This window comes from Pollicipes pollicipes, unplaced genomic scaffold, assembly GCF_011947565.3.
Source record: "Pollicipes pollicipes isolate AB1234 unplaced genomic scaffold, Ppol_2.1 Scaffold_6138;HRSCAF=7277_pilon_pilon_pilon, whole genome shotgun sequence".
In the NCBI taxonomy this organism is placed as follows: Eukaryota; Metazoa; Arthropoda; class Thecostraca; order Pollicipedomorpha; family Pollicipedidae; genus Pollicipes; species Pollicipes pollicipes.
The window spans coordinates 18,496,293-18,512,877 of record NW_023596818.1 but is presented as its reverse complement, the minus strand read 5'-3'; the positions used below and the strand labels follow the sequence as shown (position 1 = coordinate 18,512,877).

General features: G+C 52.5%; 1 long non-coding RNA gene across 1 annotated transcript; it reads left to right on the top strand.

The window, feature by feature from the left end:
• Positions 1-2,022: 2,022 nt before the first annotated feature.
• On the top strand, positions 2,023-5,248 carry LOC119105896 (uncharacterized). Its single transcript, XR_005095079.1, has 2 exons — positions 2,023-2,172; positions 3,012-5,248. It is a non-coding gene; the product is annotated as an uncharacterized LOC119105896 (long non-coding RNA).
• The last annotated feature ends 11,337 nt before the right edge of the window (positions 5,249-16,585 follow it).

Sequence of the window (16,585 nt, the reverse complement as noted above, 5' to 3'; positions counted from 1 at the left end):
AGAGAGAGAGGGAGAGAGAGAGAGAGAGAGAGAGAGAGAGAGAGATCAGCCTTCACGAGGACGAAGCTCTGGTTTGAAACTGGTCATGACAGAGACCATCAGCGACTCTGATGTCTGGGTATGCATGTGGTAGCGCATCGCACCTAAGCATGCAGTGGTGCCAGTTCTCAGAACTGCCGCGACTTAGAACCGACAGCACCTTTCTCGAGAGTTGCGAATAGTTGCAAAACAGAGGTGCACTGAGAAATACAAAGCTAGGCTGTCGTTGAGCCCTGCTTTGGAGAAACCTCAGTTAATTCATGCGTCCGGAAGCGTTCGATTCGCAAAGCTATCACCAAATTTCCCAGAGGATTCGATGAGATTTCCGAACACATGACGGACTGCGCAATAAAAGTTATGGATTGCCGCTGTAATACTGACTGTGTGACGCACTTCTGGCATCGGAATCTCGTGTGCTGCGTTCTGGAAGCAAGGCACAGTTGCTGACTAAGGCAGTAAAGTGCATGAGTGAGGGCAATCACGGGCGCTATTTGTATACCACTTATGGGTGCCCCACTATGGGGACTTGCATACCACGTGGTGAGCAAAGCGCGAAGCAAAGCGCGAAGACGTGCGGTGTGATTAACTGTTCAGTTTCTAAAGTATGTATGTCAGGGGCGGCACCGCAGGTGGGAGATGGGGAGGGGGAGGACAGAGGGGTAATTATCCCTTGCCAGCAAGCAGGGGGCAAGGGTATGCTTTTGTCGCCTCATTAACATTTTTGGAGTCTCTATTTTCCTAAGCTTAAGACATTCCAGCCACCCGTAGATTGTCAAAACTCAGATCATGGAGGACCAGATATCTGAGCTTTAGAGTTAAAATGAACTAAAGCTAGACCTGGGCAATAATTGGACTCAGAAAATCCTTTTCTACGCCAAGAGGTCTGTTTTCTGGATCATCGCGTCACCTTTATGAATACGGTAGAACATGTTCTAGATAAGTAGACCCAATACCATGTTGAGCAAGCCCTTTGCTGGCTCTGGAGGCCCCTTTTAGCAGCAAAGAGGTCCCTGTTCTGGGTTAGGAGGCACCTTCTATATTTAGGAGGTCCCATCTAAAGAACACGAAACCCCTCTTATGCATGACATGACCGCGGTTCCTTATCATGATGCCCTGTTTTGGGATAACGAGAACCCGCGGACAGATTTGGAGGTCCCCCATCATGAATCAGAAACATCCTGTTTTGAATTAGGAGGCTCCTCTATGTATCAGTAGGCCCTTTTATGGAGCAGGAGGCCCAGGTATCCACCGGACCCCGGGTCTTGAACCCACCAAAGTCTCCGATGCGTCCCTACGCTACCGCCACAACTGCACAGATCCCTGCTGACCCACCTCGGGACATGCCAACGAGCAAGTGTCGTGCGATAACATCAGCATGCGACCCACTCTTCCGCCGCCGCCTCCCGTGACTCCTTCCAAGCCCCATCTGCCTCCTGGAGACCCGGAAGACGCCGGCCCAAACTCGGCCCGATTACCATGTAGAAATGAGGGCGGACGCGGCTGAGTTTGCCGCGGCCCGCCGGGGTCCACGCGATGTCCAATCAGCCGCCATCACCGACGAGCTGGGGGTCGCACCCCCAGCTGGGGTCACCGCAGTACCCCGGCGTCGGCGGCCGCGGGCGCCGCTTAACGGCACGGTCACTCGGGGTGAGGCGCAGCGTCGCCTGTGGTTGACAGTCGGCTGATGTTCAGCCGCCTCGGTTTGGGTGCGTTGTGCGGAAGGAGGCCGGCTTGGACAGACCTGATGACCTTCTGGCTGGACAAGCTGTGGCATCTCAGCCGCTGTGTACGTGAGACTGCAGTTTAAAGCACGGTATTGGTGTACTTGACTACAGAACACGCTGCATGCCGCTTCAACATGGGACAGCCCACCACACTTATGTCTCGCAAGCCCGTTTCAGCAGACCGAAGTTCGCTTACCCGTGGTCACGTGTCACGCGGGTATGCCTCTTCGGCTCAAAACTTACTTCCCGCCTGCAGTGGCGTCGGTCAACTACTCCGGCTCCAATGGGACCCGAGTCGGAAACGAGAAGCAGCCCTTCTCGGAAAACTGGCTCCACCCTGCGGCGTGGACGGGGTTCCCTCTCAGCGCGCGCTGCTCACCGTCAAGGTCAAAACTCCGGGGTCAGACAGGTCAGTGAACTGGGCTGCCCCTCAGGGGGTCGAGGACAGAGCTCTCGTACAGAGGGGCGAATGGGCGGTGCCATCTCTAGCGCGCTGGTGCTGATCAAGGCGAAAGTGCCGAGCTCAAACACGTCAGACCTTGAAAAAGAAAGGTCAGCAAACAAAGAGTCTTAGTACAGTACGCTCAGCATGATCCGGATCTGCTGCCTTTGGCAGTCAAATGAACTGACTTTTATTCGAAGCCAAAAGAAGAAGAAAAAAACAGAGAGCACGCACAGTTGTATCGTGCCGGATCGCGCCGCTCCTATTGTTCCGGTTTCACAAAATGGACCAAACCTAACGCACTCTGAATGCCAGCGACACGAACGCTTTATTCAGTTTCGTGGCCCGCCTGTCGTGTCGCGCTATCCACCTAGGAACCGCACCTCCAGACGTAACGCTATATTGTTATTCGGGTTTGACGGTGCGTCGACAGCAGCGGCCATTTTGCACGTTGTTACAATGGGGCTTCAACATCTCCTGTGCTTCTCGTAAAATCCCAGTTATATCTCCATCACCGTTGCATCGACCTCAAGAGCCTCATTTGTGGGGCTACACACTCGGTGCACCACCACACCTCGTTGACCCTTAGTCGTTCGACGTCGTGATGTGCTGACTTGGCGGTCACCAGATAGCAGGCTGCGGGATATTCGCCATGAATGGACGCCATTTCCGCTGTGTAAATGATCGCTGTAATCTACGTTGCCGGCGCGGTGGCATGCGAGTGTCCGATTAGTTCGGCTCCAACGGCCGAATCCGTGCCGCCGACCCGCGCCCGGATGAGCCCTAACTGCGACCTTTGCCGGCAGTGACCCCACCGGCCAGAAGGATGAGTGGTTCGTGTGAGAGGCAGTGCCCCCGCAGGGGGGCGTGGCCTGCTGACCCCAGCGGACACGCCCACGCGGCGAGGAGGTGGGGAGTGGCTGGCTGGTTCGGTCTGTCGTTCATCTGATCGGCCCAGCGGTCATCGCCAGCGTCATCGGGGAGCGACAGACTCCCGACGGCGCTCCAACTCACCGGAGGCTGGGGAGACAGCCGAGCCGGCGCTCCAGGCTGGCGGAGGCTGAAGACGTCCGTGTCGGGAATGTAGTTCATCTGCGGCCGAGACACCTGTGTCGGGGCTGTAGTTCATCTGCAGCCGAGACGCCCGTGTCGGGACTGTAGTTCATCTGCGGCCGAGACACCTGTGTCGGGACTGTAGTTCATCTGCGGCCGAGATGCCCGTGTCAGAACACTGGGCCGTCTGATACTGAGGGCCTGGTGCTCGCACCGCTGTCAACTGAGGGACTTATCGGAACTCCGGAGCAACTAAGGCCGGTGAAGCGCCCGTGGTCCGACTCTAGGCCACCCTAGGCTGGGGAGACGGCAGTGACGGGTCTCCAGACTGTCTCAGACAAAGGGGCACCAGTGCGCGGTAGGGATTCAGTGACCGGAGACAGTGTACGCATCCTGGGCCGGGGCCCTGGATCATCTGCGACCGCGGAGAGGCCTCTCAGCCGTGCCGAGGAGTGTCAGGCCCCGTGCCGTCGGGTGGCGGGACGACAGCCGAGCCGTGACATTAGGTCAGTCAGGGCCGAGGCGACACCCGCGCCGTGCGGGGCGTTTGGGTGCCCCGAGTCGGGGCAGCTGGTCCCGCTGGCCAAGCTGGACAGGCCCAGTGACGGACACCGCTGCGGTCGACTGAGCAGCTTTCCATGGCAACCCTCCGAAACCCGGGACAAACACCACCGGGGCCGGACGCCCAATGTGCCCTCTCCAGCCCGCTGGTCATGTCCGCCTGCAGCGCAAGGCTTCACCAAAGCAGACCTTTAGCGTGCAGACGTCCGGCGTCGCGCGCTCGACGCAGCGCCCAGCTCCTGCCACCTGTGCGGCCGGGGGGCCTTGTCGACAAGTCCGGAACGGCAGGCGGGCGACACAAACACACCGGTCAGACGAGACCGACGGGCGCCGCTGACACGCGCGCGGCCGGCGTACCCCTGTGTGCGCACTTGCGTGCCTATGTGAGCGTAGAAGTGCGTGCTGTACGCGTGGGTGTGTGGCGCTGGACTTGTGAACCCGCGAGACACGAGCCCGCGCGTGCCAGTGAATGCTTACGTAGGCTGAACTCATCTCGTGTGTGTGCGTGCATGTGCGTGTCGTCCGGATGAGCGCGCCCCCGCAGGTGTGCGCCCCGGCATGTGCGTCACTTCCCTGTGCCTGGAGGTTAGGGTTGTGTGTCATCCCGCGTCCCCCGCGCGCATCGGTTAGGTAGATCATGGCTTTAATAGCGGTCCCGGGCGTCGCCCCGCGCGCAGGCGGGCTGTCTCGGCGCCGGACTCGCCGTAGTCTCGCCGTAGTAGCATCGCGCCGCTGCCGTGGTTCCCGCCGCCTCTCGGCATCTCATGTCACGGTATCATGTGATATCTCCGTTTGACTGCTAGCAAACGCGCCTGTTCCGTTCCGGAAGTGGAGCTCGTTTTTGTTCATTTCGGCCCAAAGTTTCGCGCGACACCAAAAAGCGCGGCTCCGCCCCGGCGCGCGCCGCTTGATCTGCATGTTCGCCGCGACGCGCTCTCATATCAGGCTAAAACATATCCCGGCATACGTATCAACGCACGACCAGCGTCCACAAGTTACATATGCGAAGCGACTTTTCGAAGCGTTTACGGCGTTTTGGTGTATTCGTAATGACACCCGCGTTGTGGAAGTGCACCATCGGGCGAGTGAACGGGCGCTGTTTTCGACCATCACTTTGAGGCTGCGTGACAGAATAGCCTGTATCCGGAGTAGTGCATGTGCGCGGACGGTTCAGAAGGCACGCAGAACGGTTGCTAAGGCGACCTGGGCGCGTTAGCCAGCGACGCATCTGGTTGCCATGGTCACTGAAAGCAGCCCGAGTGGCAGCCCGACAGTCTTGCCTGCCTCGGCGCGTAGTGAGTTACATTTCTGTGTTGAGTTTTTGTAAATTTGTATCGAGTCGTTCTTGTATGTAGCGCACGGATCTTCGCTGTTTGTACATAACGTCACCGGTAACATAACAAGCAAATACACCGCAACAACATTCCCAGCGGCATTGTACGCGTTCTTGACGACATTCGATACGGCAGAGGACGACACCACCTGCTGGCGATTGAGGGGAGGGAGGGGGGGGGGAGCTTTGAGGCCTACTGCTTATGCGCGGCGCTATGTCCTATTTCACTGACGGTGGTAAGTCTCGCCCGCACTTCTATTGACGCCGCCTCCAGACACGCTCGACGTGCCGGCGAAGATGAGCACTAGCTTGACCTGCCGGGCCGCAGCTGGATCCAGTGGAGCCATTTCAGCCTTGGCTCTCCAAACGCTCAGAAGGAGCCAATCGAGGGACCAGAAGGGCCAGAAGGGGCCGATTATGTCTTTTCATTACATCCATGTCATACGAACTCATGCGAACTTGGTACGAACTTGCCACACGAACTTAACAAGAATGTCAAATGGCTTATTCCCTTCGAAGATAAGATACAAAGATACAAAAGGAACGGGAGCGGGAACGATCGGCGAGATACAGAAGGAACGGGACACACCCTTGGTTTTGGTAAGTTGCATCCTTATCTGGATGTACTTTAATCACAGCCATTATTCTGAAGCCATTCATATTTCCTTTCAAACGGACAGTATATGCAGGGGGTGACCGGCCTGCGGCTCGTTTGAAACAAACAGCACCCAGGTCAGTCTGATCGCCGGCAGAGGGGAGGTGGGTGGGTGGGGGTGTGGGTGTGGGGTGGGTGAAAGCACCGAAGATGATGAAACAGGTGACCTGCGTGGAGTTCTGTGAGGAAAGGGAAGGAAATTATGCACTGAGATGCGCTCACACTCAAATAGGAATAAAGATAAACAGACGGAACTATGAAAAAGGCCAGTTTAGTTTTAATACGTTTTTACGGCACACGGGCAACCCTGAATAATTATTTAGCACAGGGAAAGAGCTAAAATGCCTTCATGTGTCTTGGTATCCTGGTGAACAGACCAATCAAAACACTTCATCCGTATTCACAGACAGACGTAACGGATCTTGGACTCCGCTCCACATCGTCATTGCAGTCATTTCCCTGCAGTAACTTTTTTACTTTTGTTTTTTCAGTCAGTTTTTATTTCTGAGGTGCATTACACACTTCCGTCTTAGCTAGAAAACAGCAAAATAAGATAGGTTTAACCCAATCCCCAGATACAGGCGATGGTCGTGCACTTCTTCAATTCAGTTGTGAAGTTCCTTAATTTTTTTCATCGAATTCGTCTAAAATCAAAATACAGGAACCAAACCCGGGAATGAATTCAATTTTAAGTGCAGACTGGGTTACTTAGTCAGCCTTTTCCCCTCCTTCTCAAGCCGGACGGCTGGATCCGTCAGTACGACAAGCATGGACACTCTCGCTCCCCAGCAACGGAGGCTCGCTGAAGGGGGGGGGGGGTCCCCTCGAGCCGGCAGTGGACGGTGAGCTGATGATGCCCTCCCAGGCCGAGCGCCCACCGGCAGCCGTAGCCAGTAACTCTGTCACAAACTTCACCTCTTTGCAATTTACTGCGAGCCATTTGCGCCGAAATAGCCGCAGCGACACCTCCGACGCGCTCTGCCTGCGACGCGGTGATTAAGTGGCACTGTTCTCCATTGTGCCCACACGCGGTGTCCGAACTAGTTTGGTTTCGGTGTGGACACAGAGGTCTGCCGGTCCGGTCACTCAAAGCGTCTTCTAAAGATATCCGGGACCCTTATCGGGCTGCCGTTGATTTTCTCGGTAGCCTGGATGGAACACTTTCGCGGACTCATTCATGGTAAGCGTTCATGGTAAGGCTATGCCAGAAGCATCATAAAAACTGGTGGGTCATCCGATGAACGCAGAACAGCATGGAAAGAGGAACACAAGGGCGGACCGGAGCACGGAGGGGGCACAGGAAAAGTGACATAATGTCAAAGAGCATTGGTTGTTAAGTGCCGCTGCGAGGAATGCTACACATAAGCGAGATCAGGACTATTGTCATTGTCTGTCGTTGATGAATAACGACACGGTGAACGAATATAGCCATATTTATATGCATGATAAAATCAGTGACGACGCATCTTACTTCTGACGCAAACACCATCGCCAGGTGGATGCTGCTAAAACCTAAGCGGATGGATGAAGCCATACATATGTGGAATCCATAAAAACGAACGTGGTGGGTGCGTGAGAATATACAGCTTTCATCGAAGTTTCGCAAGTGAGAAGGTTCACTGGCATTCACGTCGAGTTCGTAAACTACCTTACTTGCATATTGCCTAGCCCCGACCCTGTCCAGGTTCAACCATCGAAACAGATGACGTTCACTGATTTGTCGTTTGGTGGCTGTCAGCAAGGCACGCAAAGGCGTCATTGCCTGCCTCACAGTCATTCAATGGTGTTGCTGCACGACAATGTTCGGCTTGTGAGGCCATCTGTACGCGGTATATTCACCTTCAGGGGCGCAGTCAGAGTACACAGGGGCACGTGCCACTTCGGTTCTGAGAAGTCCCCAAACTCCTTGGGACCAATGATCAGGGGTCCCATTAAAGGGCCAAGAGGGCCCGATGAGCTGGCCTGGGGCCGTAGTAGTAGCCCCGTTCCGAGCAGCCGGGTCCCTACAATAGGGCTCTATGTCGGTCAGAAACCGTTTAGACCGAAAGTGGTCAACAGAGTATTCCATGTCGGCAAGGAGTCCCAAGTTGATCAGGAGACCATCCGCTGAACAGGAACACAGATGAGATCATACACAGATGAGATCCACACAGCACACACAACACAGATGAGATCCACACAACACACACACACAACACGGATGAGATCCGAAATGGCAGAGTACCTCTTGCGTCAGCCTTCTGAGAATGAAAGAAGGCATGATGGAGGAAAATGAAGTGGTCCGACATGACACAACGCCCCTGTGTCAGGGGACCAGTGCCGAAGGGCGGAAGGGAGAGGCGGGGGCACGCTTCACCCAGAGGCCCGATGTGCCGAGCCGCGCCCCACGAGCCATCAGTTGAACACCTTCACTCGTATACGATTCTTTCGTGCCAGTGAGGGCACCTGCGTTGACCTAGGACCAGCTTCCCCGATCAGAGGGTCTCCTGCGTCATGGGGGGGAACTGATGTCCGTTGAACCCTTCTGAGGGGTTCCAGATCAACTAGGGCCCCGGTCCCCGTGTCACCAGAATAGCATTTGGTAGGGACTCCAGGTTTGGACAAGAATCTCCTTCAGTCCCGACAGGAAAGAAATAAGTACCTAGTTTTTTTTACCCACGGAGCCGACAAGGGTAAGGGATTTCCTTAGCGTTCAATAGGGTGGATCAAAACTTTCTAGTCTAGTAGAGTCCACTTTCTAGGACATGGCTAACAAATGTTTCGCTGAGGCCGTCGATCCTTTTTCAGGATCATTTAGTGAACAAACTGTTTTTAGTAACGTTGAGCATTCACGTCCGAAATCTTTACCCGAATCGGACTACAATCGGACCCTTCAAGCCTTACACACTAATCCAAGGATAATGAAATCTTACGTTTGCTTTTTGTTCAACTAGCCTCGCCATAACGGTATGATCAATATTGTTACATATATGAAAGCTCCACCGAAGGCACTACCGCAATTGTAACTACCATCATCCTTCGATTTAACCCAAACCAAAACTTCGCAGCATTATTGCAGGGTATAGAGCAAATGCATGACAAAGCATAACAATGTCGTATGAGCCAGGAGATGGCGCAACTTGCCCGTCTTTAGGCCGAAAATGATTTCCTGGATGAGCTGACTCTATGAGAAAATGTGCCAACCCTATTTCCATATGAGCAAGGCGAAGGCTTAAGCAACCCCTCCGAATTTGTTGCTCTGCCATACCTGCAGTTTTTGAACGGCTCCCTTGCAGTGCGTTGACCTTTTCTTACTTTTATGGTTGCACTTTGTGTTTGGCTTTCAACATGTAGGGCAAACCAGTGAAAGATGAGCCATTTTTTACATTTTGACGAACTGCGATACACGCATGGAAATTTCGAAGTCTTGACTATACACGATGAAGAGTTGTTCTCTTGCGCACACATTAGCGTGCCAATGATGCGCGTCACTTTATATAAAACGGACGCCATTTTCACTTTTAATGGCATTGTCCGATGACACATCTTGCCAGTGGGTGGGGTAACATGTTCCACGTCTTGTGGCAGGTTGGGTAGCATTTGTTATCTATGAAAAAATTGTGTTCATGCATACGTGTATTTCAAAAATTGCTATCAACACACGAAGTTAGCTTCCTTCGCTATGACAAAGTCTTGCGTAACCCAAGGAACAGAAATATAATGCACTGGAACGGAATCGTCAAATCGTATCCACTTTAGGAAAGTCCAAACCACAGTTGTGACGCTCGCACTAACTATCGCAGCCATCTATCTATCTACGTGTCTAAATGTATATATATATATATATATATATATATATATATATATATATATATACATATATATCTGTGTGTGTGCGTGCGTGCGTGCGTGTGTGCGTGTGTGTGTGTGTGTGCGTGTGTGTGTGTGTGTGTGTGTGTGTGTGTGTGTGTGTGTGTGTGTGTGTGTGTGTGTGTGTGTGTGTGTGTGTGTGTGTGTGTGTGTGTGTGTGTGTGTGGTGTGTGTGTGTGTGTGTGTGTGTGTGTGTGTGTGTGTGTGTGTGTGTGTGTGTGTGTGTGTGTGTGTGTGTGTGTGTGTGTGTGTGTGTGTGTGTGTGTGTGTGTGTGTGTGTGTGTGTGTGTGTGTGTGTGTGTGTGTGTGTGTGTGTGTGTGTGTGTGTGTGTGTGTGTGTGTGTGTGTGTGTGTGTGTGTGTGTGTGTGTGTGTGTGTGTGTGTGTGTGTGTGTGTGTGTGTGTGTGTGTGTTTGTATATATTGCATATAACTATCGCACCAACTATCGTTGCTTCATGCCTCCACGCATAACAAGTATGTCGTATCTTCAGCACTACCATCGTCGGAAGACGGCGTTCTGTTCTTTCTCGACTTCCGCTTCGCTTTTTAGCCTTGTGGCTTTGATTTCTCGCGCATCGCCTTATTCCTCGCTTTATGCTGTTCCTGCTGGAACCACTTCTTTTCGGGAGTCGATATCAGTACCATTGATGTTCCACGCTTACGATTGGCTGTTCTACTCTGTCGTGGTGGAGCTCTTGGTATGGCTGATATGGCTTCCACTGTGACGTAGGTGACTGGTGCGTCCAGCGCGGTTCCATCGGATTCCAGCTCAGTCCGTAAAAGGGCGCTACCTGGCCCTGCGCCTGCGGGGCCCGCTCCATGCAGGGCGCTATCTGGCCCTGCGCCTGCGGGGCCCGCTCCATGCAGGGCGCTATCTGGCCCTGCGCCTGCGGGGCCCGCTCCATGCAGGGCGCTATCTGGCCCTGCGCCTGCGGGGCCCGCTCCATGCAGGGCGCTACCTGGCCCTGCGCCTGCGGGGCCCGCTCCATGCAGGGCGCTATCTGGCCCTGCGCCTGCGGGGCCCGCTCCATGCAGGGCGCTATCTGGCCCTGCGCCTGCGGGGCCCGCTCCATGCAGGGCGCTACTGGCCCTGCGCCTGCGGGGCCCGCTCCATGCAGGGCGCTATCTGGCCCTGCGTCTGCGGGGCCCGCTCCATGCAGGGCGCTATCTGGCCCTGCGCCTGCGGGGCCCGCTCCATGCAGGGCGCTACCTGGCCCTGCGCCTGCGGGGCCCGCTCCATGCAGGGCGCTACCTGGCCCACGGCGGAGGCGCCCGTTCCCTGCCGTTTCCCCACCTGGTCTCGCGCTGAAGGCGCCCGCTCCATGCCCTGCTTCGCTGCCTCGAGCCCTTCTTTGTTACCACTTTTTCGGTGTCTGCACCGTGGTTACCTCGGTCTTATCAATGCTGTAGATGTCCTCAGACGAGAATGGGTGCCTTTCTAACATTCTCCAATTTACAAAAAAAAAAATCCCACCGTGTGCTTATTGAAAGTGCCGGCACGACCCAGACACGTAGCCTTTGGTATGCCGCCCCGTAGTGTGAAAAGTTGAACCATGATCGGCTTGCCCACAGTGGTGTTGCAACAACTTGTCCCACTACAGCATGACAAATGAAACAGTATGGCCGACGATTTACTTTCAATTTCGGCCACGCGGGAGCTATGACGATTTTAGCAGCAGACATGGCCAAAAACACGCCAGTCAGTGAATTAACGTTACCTCCAAAATAAAAAAAAAACAGCAGAAAGCATTATAAACTCTCGAAAATGTTCAGATAGATGGACTAAAATCATATTAAGGCTTAACGTGCACTTCCCGTCCGCCCGCCGCCGTTCACAAGAAAGGCCGAGCTTCTCAAACATACCACCAGGCGGTCGCTGAGAAACAATGGAGGCTGGGGAGCGGAGATGCAGGGATGGATCAACTTACCAGCGTGCACAAATTACCCCACTTCACTCTTCAGCCTAACCCCGTGACCCGACCCGGCTCAAACACACCAAGATGGGCGTTATTCTGAGACACGAGGGTGATACGCTCATTATGATTTGACCTGGAATGCCCCATATGCAAGCGAATGTCTGCTGTATGGGCATACTTCGAACCGAGCGAAGGTTTATTGCTTAGAGGAAGTGATCCACATTCGCGTGGGGTTTTGAACTGAAATGGCCACCTTGGAGGTCACTCGGTACAGTGCATATGCCTGTCCCTGTTAAGGCCTAGCCGTTCTAGTTTATGACCTACACTCCCGCGAAAATATGCATGCTCTCTCTGGATTTTTTCAAGGTCAGCCAGGCATCCACGACTCCATAGCAGCGTCATTCAAATCCTGCCATTCCGTTGGCCATGCGGCGATAAAGGCAAATAAAAATAGGATTGTCGAGTCGTTCATATCTGACATTTGTGAGCACGATTTCCAGATACAAAGGCCGTCCATACAAATCACCCCATACAAATTGGCTCTCAACCAATGATGCACAAGGTAAAATGACGTAATCAGACATTGACGTACTTAGGAGCATGTTTACCCAAAACAGAAATTATGTTGTCTAGGGCGGACTTTTCAACTTAAAAGTACACCAAAAGTTAAAAGTGAGCTTACTTCATCATATCTGATACTTGCTCCAATACATTCAAATGTGGAACACTCCCTTTAAGCGATACCGCGTTCGTTGAAGGCTCCAGACAAATTGCGGCTCAGGGTCTTGGCAGCTATTGCCATCAGGGCACAAGTTGGCAACAACGAACATGTGGGCATTTTTCTTTCCCGTGACGGTACATAATCTCATAGCATGCCAGTTTGCTCTGAAATCGGCTGAAGCTTGAATAATATATGCGAGCTATAATAATGTCATGTCCTAATGGTATTGCCGCATGACGTGCAGCAGGCTGGCCGTGGCAGGCGCCCGCATCATCATCATCATCATCATCATCATCATCATCATCATCATCATCACAGTGTGAAAAGGAAGTGATGTGGAGACATCTCATGGTGGCTGTAGGGACATCATAAGGATTGTGGAAAACCCATCTTAAGCCAGCTTTTTCCATGCCTCACAATAGAGGTTGCGCTAAAATTTCACAAAAATAGGACACGGTTCCCTGTCCCCGTGCCTAGGCCTGTTACACGACAGACATATTTGAATCGACTTTATAGCCCTTTTCGCGCAAGGGGTTCTGGGCAAGGGCCTAATTTGGCATACAATCTGAAAACCTCGAAGCATCGAGTAAGCAAGGCCATGGTTTGTTTTTAGGGGTTTTAGAATAAACGTCAGGTTTCACTCCGGAGGCGTTTTTGTTTCATTGTCATGCACCCATTCGTCATCGCACGTTTGCGCTACTTTATGATTGGGTGCCACCGGACAAATACACCAACGTAAAATAACAAATACACCAACGTGAAATAACAAATACACCAACGTGAAATAACAAATACACCAACGTAAAATAACAAATACATCAACGTAAAATAACAAATACACCAACGTCAAATAACAAATACACCAACGTAAAACAACAAATACACCAGCGTAAAACAACAAATACACCAACGTAAAATAACAAATCGGTACATACACTACTGCGAGGTCACGACGCTTCCAAAGTAAAACTTGCAGGCCATTTCGCGGGCCTGGTGAAAAGTGATGAGTGTCGCCGCCCGTCTATCCTGTTTTCTGTCCATTTCAGAGATAGGTTCCTGTGGAATCCGGCGAAACCAAATCATGCTGAAGTGAAATAAACGACAGTGTGAAACGACTGTGAGCACAGTTTTTACATTTGAAACATGCAGGCTGCAAGGAGATGAGCTGTCTTCTCGGGTACATAATTTCATTGGGGCTGTCCACCATTGCTGACATTGCATCTCAGCTAGGGAACATTTACGATGGTAGCTGGTTTCTGTAGGATTCATGCCGTCATGAACCAAGATAAGACAGTCGTAATATCGTTATTCCTCGGAAAAAACGGGGGAATGGAGATATATCCTGGTTTTTCTCCAAGGAATAAAGCTATTATTACTGTGTTGTCCACATGAATTATGTTCCTCACAAATGCACTGAACAACTCACGTCATGAACCTATGTGCAACGCCGTCACACTGTCATCATTTTAATCGATTCGGTATTTTTTCGCCTTGCGGTAAAGCCGGATGACTGTCACACACTGATCACCAGAGCAGGATACTTGGCAGTCAGAAGGGCGGCGAGCTCCGACCCTTGAGAGGCCTCTGACCCCGGCCGGCGGCTCAGATTAATTCACGAGCTACCGGAAATCCGGCCAGAAAATTCACGAGCCATCGGAAATCCGGCCAGAGAACTCACGAGCCATTGGCGGTCCGGCCAGAACAAGTGCGACACGAGATACATTCTCACTGCCGCTGGCCACAGGCAGCATCTACGAGGGAAGTCAAGTGCAATCAGGAAACCCCTGCACAATATCGGCCATCTTGCCGCTGTTCTTCCTAACAACACCATCGCCCGCGACATGCCGGTTTCCTAGAACTATCAAATGACTCATCTGCTATAATTCTGGTTTGTTTGCCAGCGTGAGCGCACCCCATAACTTTTTACGGGCTGTGTTTTCAATTTAAGGCGGTCAGTGGGACCGGGAACAGTCCTGAGCTTATCAACTGGCCGGTCAGACTTTCCAGCGCTGGATGGCTCCTGCTTGCCGTTAACTTTAATTGCTGCTCCCTCCCGAGGAGTGCAGGGAGTGAGACGATCCCATCAGTCAGTCTCGACGCTAGGGAGTGCAGTGATCCAATCAGCCCCTCCGAGGAGCGTGGAGAGTGCGGCGATCCCATCAGTCGCTTGCGAGGAGTGTGGAGAGTGCGGTGATCCCATCAGTCGCTCCCGACGCTGGGGAGTGTAGAGATCCCATCAGTCAGTCTCGACGCTGGGGAGTTCGGCGATCCCATCAGTCGCTTCCGAGGAGTGTGGAGAGTGCGGTGATCCCATCAGTCGCTCCCGACGCTGGGGAGTGTAGAGATCCCATCAGTCAGTCTCGACGCTAGGGAGTTCGGCGATCCCATCGGTCTCTTCGAGGAGTGTGAGGAGTGCGGTGATCCCCCAGTCGCTCCCGAGGAGTGTGGGGAATGTGGTGATCCTATCAGTCGCGCTCCGCACTCAGTCGCTCCCGACGCTGCGGAGTGTGGCGCCGGGAGCGACTACCTGCTACCTACCTGCGTACCTGTCTACCTGTCTGTCTGTCTGTGTCCTGTCTGTGTACCTGTCTGTCTACCTGCGTAAGAATCGCGAGTGGTTGAGGACCTACAGACGACGGAGGCGCAGGTCATAAAGGACAGGGATCAAACCCAGTGCAGTAGGAGGCTTCGTTATACAGACATGCTGGATGATCTCGAGCCGCCGAAGACGCAGGCTGAGCGAGCCCCTGTCCCAGGTGATAGCAGGCTCCAGCGGTTTCCAAACGGACCGGCTGTATTTGGTAAGAGAAGATCAAAAAAGGCATTGATCCTGCATGAAGGGAAGCCAAAATTCCCCAGGTAGGTCCATGTCTGGGCCCCTTTCCGCATAAAGAGAGATCCTCAGTGGTTGGTGTCCTTGACAATACGCGGGGCCCTCGTTGTGGCGGACATTATCTGAGGCAAAACAGGTCTCTTCAGACAACGTGAAATAAAAAAACAGGCTTGAAAAGTTATCATTTTCTTTTTAATGATTTTGTGATTCAATTGTACAACAAATCATGAGAAAGACCAGGCTCTGTCGCGATTGAGAAGCCCTGATGCTGATCAGACAATGCAGGGTTCAGTAATGCAAAGGTGTCGGATGATTTTGCGGAGCCGTGTGAACCCTAACAGCGTACCGAAATCGTGTGACCTAGAACATCTATACCTACGTCTCCACTCTCATTTCCTAAAGGATTGCTGCGGATTTTGTCCAGAAAAGGCGAAGGTGACTCGCTGTACAACACCAGGCATCTATCTTCACTATCGTCGGTGCTCTTAGGAAATATTTTCATGCATGAATAATTAAGCGTTGCACTGCCAGCAGATACTGACATAGCCAGAACTACAAACGCACACAATATTTAGCCTGAGTTGGCCCCATTACAGCGGCCTTCCGTGGTGGATACTGACCCGGCTTCACTCAGGCAGATAGTTCATGGCGCCGCCCCTGCTTCTCCGGCTCAGTACTTTCTCAGCAGCGATTCCTCGCCCAGTCAGGACCAGGGGCTGGAGTTCAGCCAGTTTCAGCCGCTACAAGAAACTTATCTGTCAGGGATTAACACCTCCATAGTGCTGCTACTAATTTGGTGTAGTAATTGTGTTAATTCCTAGCTAAAGCGTTTGTATCACTTGCGCAACCGAAGCATACTGCCCTCATGTCTGCTTGAAACGCCTGCTGAATGTAACAGAGCACCATGGACCCATCCTAAATATGCGTTCAAGATGGATATACAAAATTCTCTAGACTATGGTGACTTACAAAAGACATTTTGTGACGTTCCAAATGCGTCAAAGACATTCGGGGCTTGAGGAGCCATCTCCCACGCCATGAATCCAACTATGCGGACTGACCAATACCTTACACTGGTTAAAGTGCGCATAGGCATGCTGGTGCAAATTGAATGACGCGTGTTGCTGCTCTCACAGTTCCTATGCATCCATTCCGACTTTTCATATGCCATGCATCACAAATATAAGCTCCAAAATTGTGTTAGGATACACAATCTAGGACGCACTAGCCTGTTAATACCCTCAGACCTGTAACACTTTTTGTACTCGTTTCCGTCCAAAGCCTCGATGCCTATTTCCGCTCTTTGTTGCCGACGAAGAGCATTGTGGAAAGCAAACCCGGTGTTTTGCAGGCTCCTATGATCATGGATCAACCTGAAGACTACTGAAATCTCGGAGATCGTCATTGACCGAGTATAACAAAACAAGACGAATAAAGCCTTGCTCGGTTGTGTTCGGG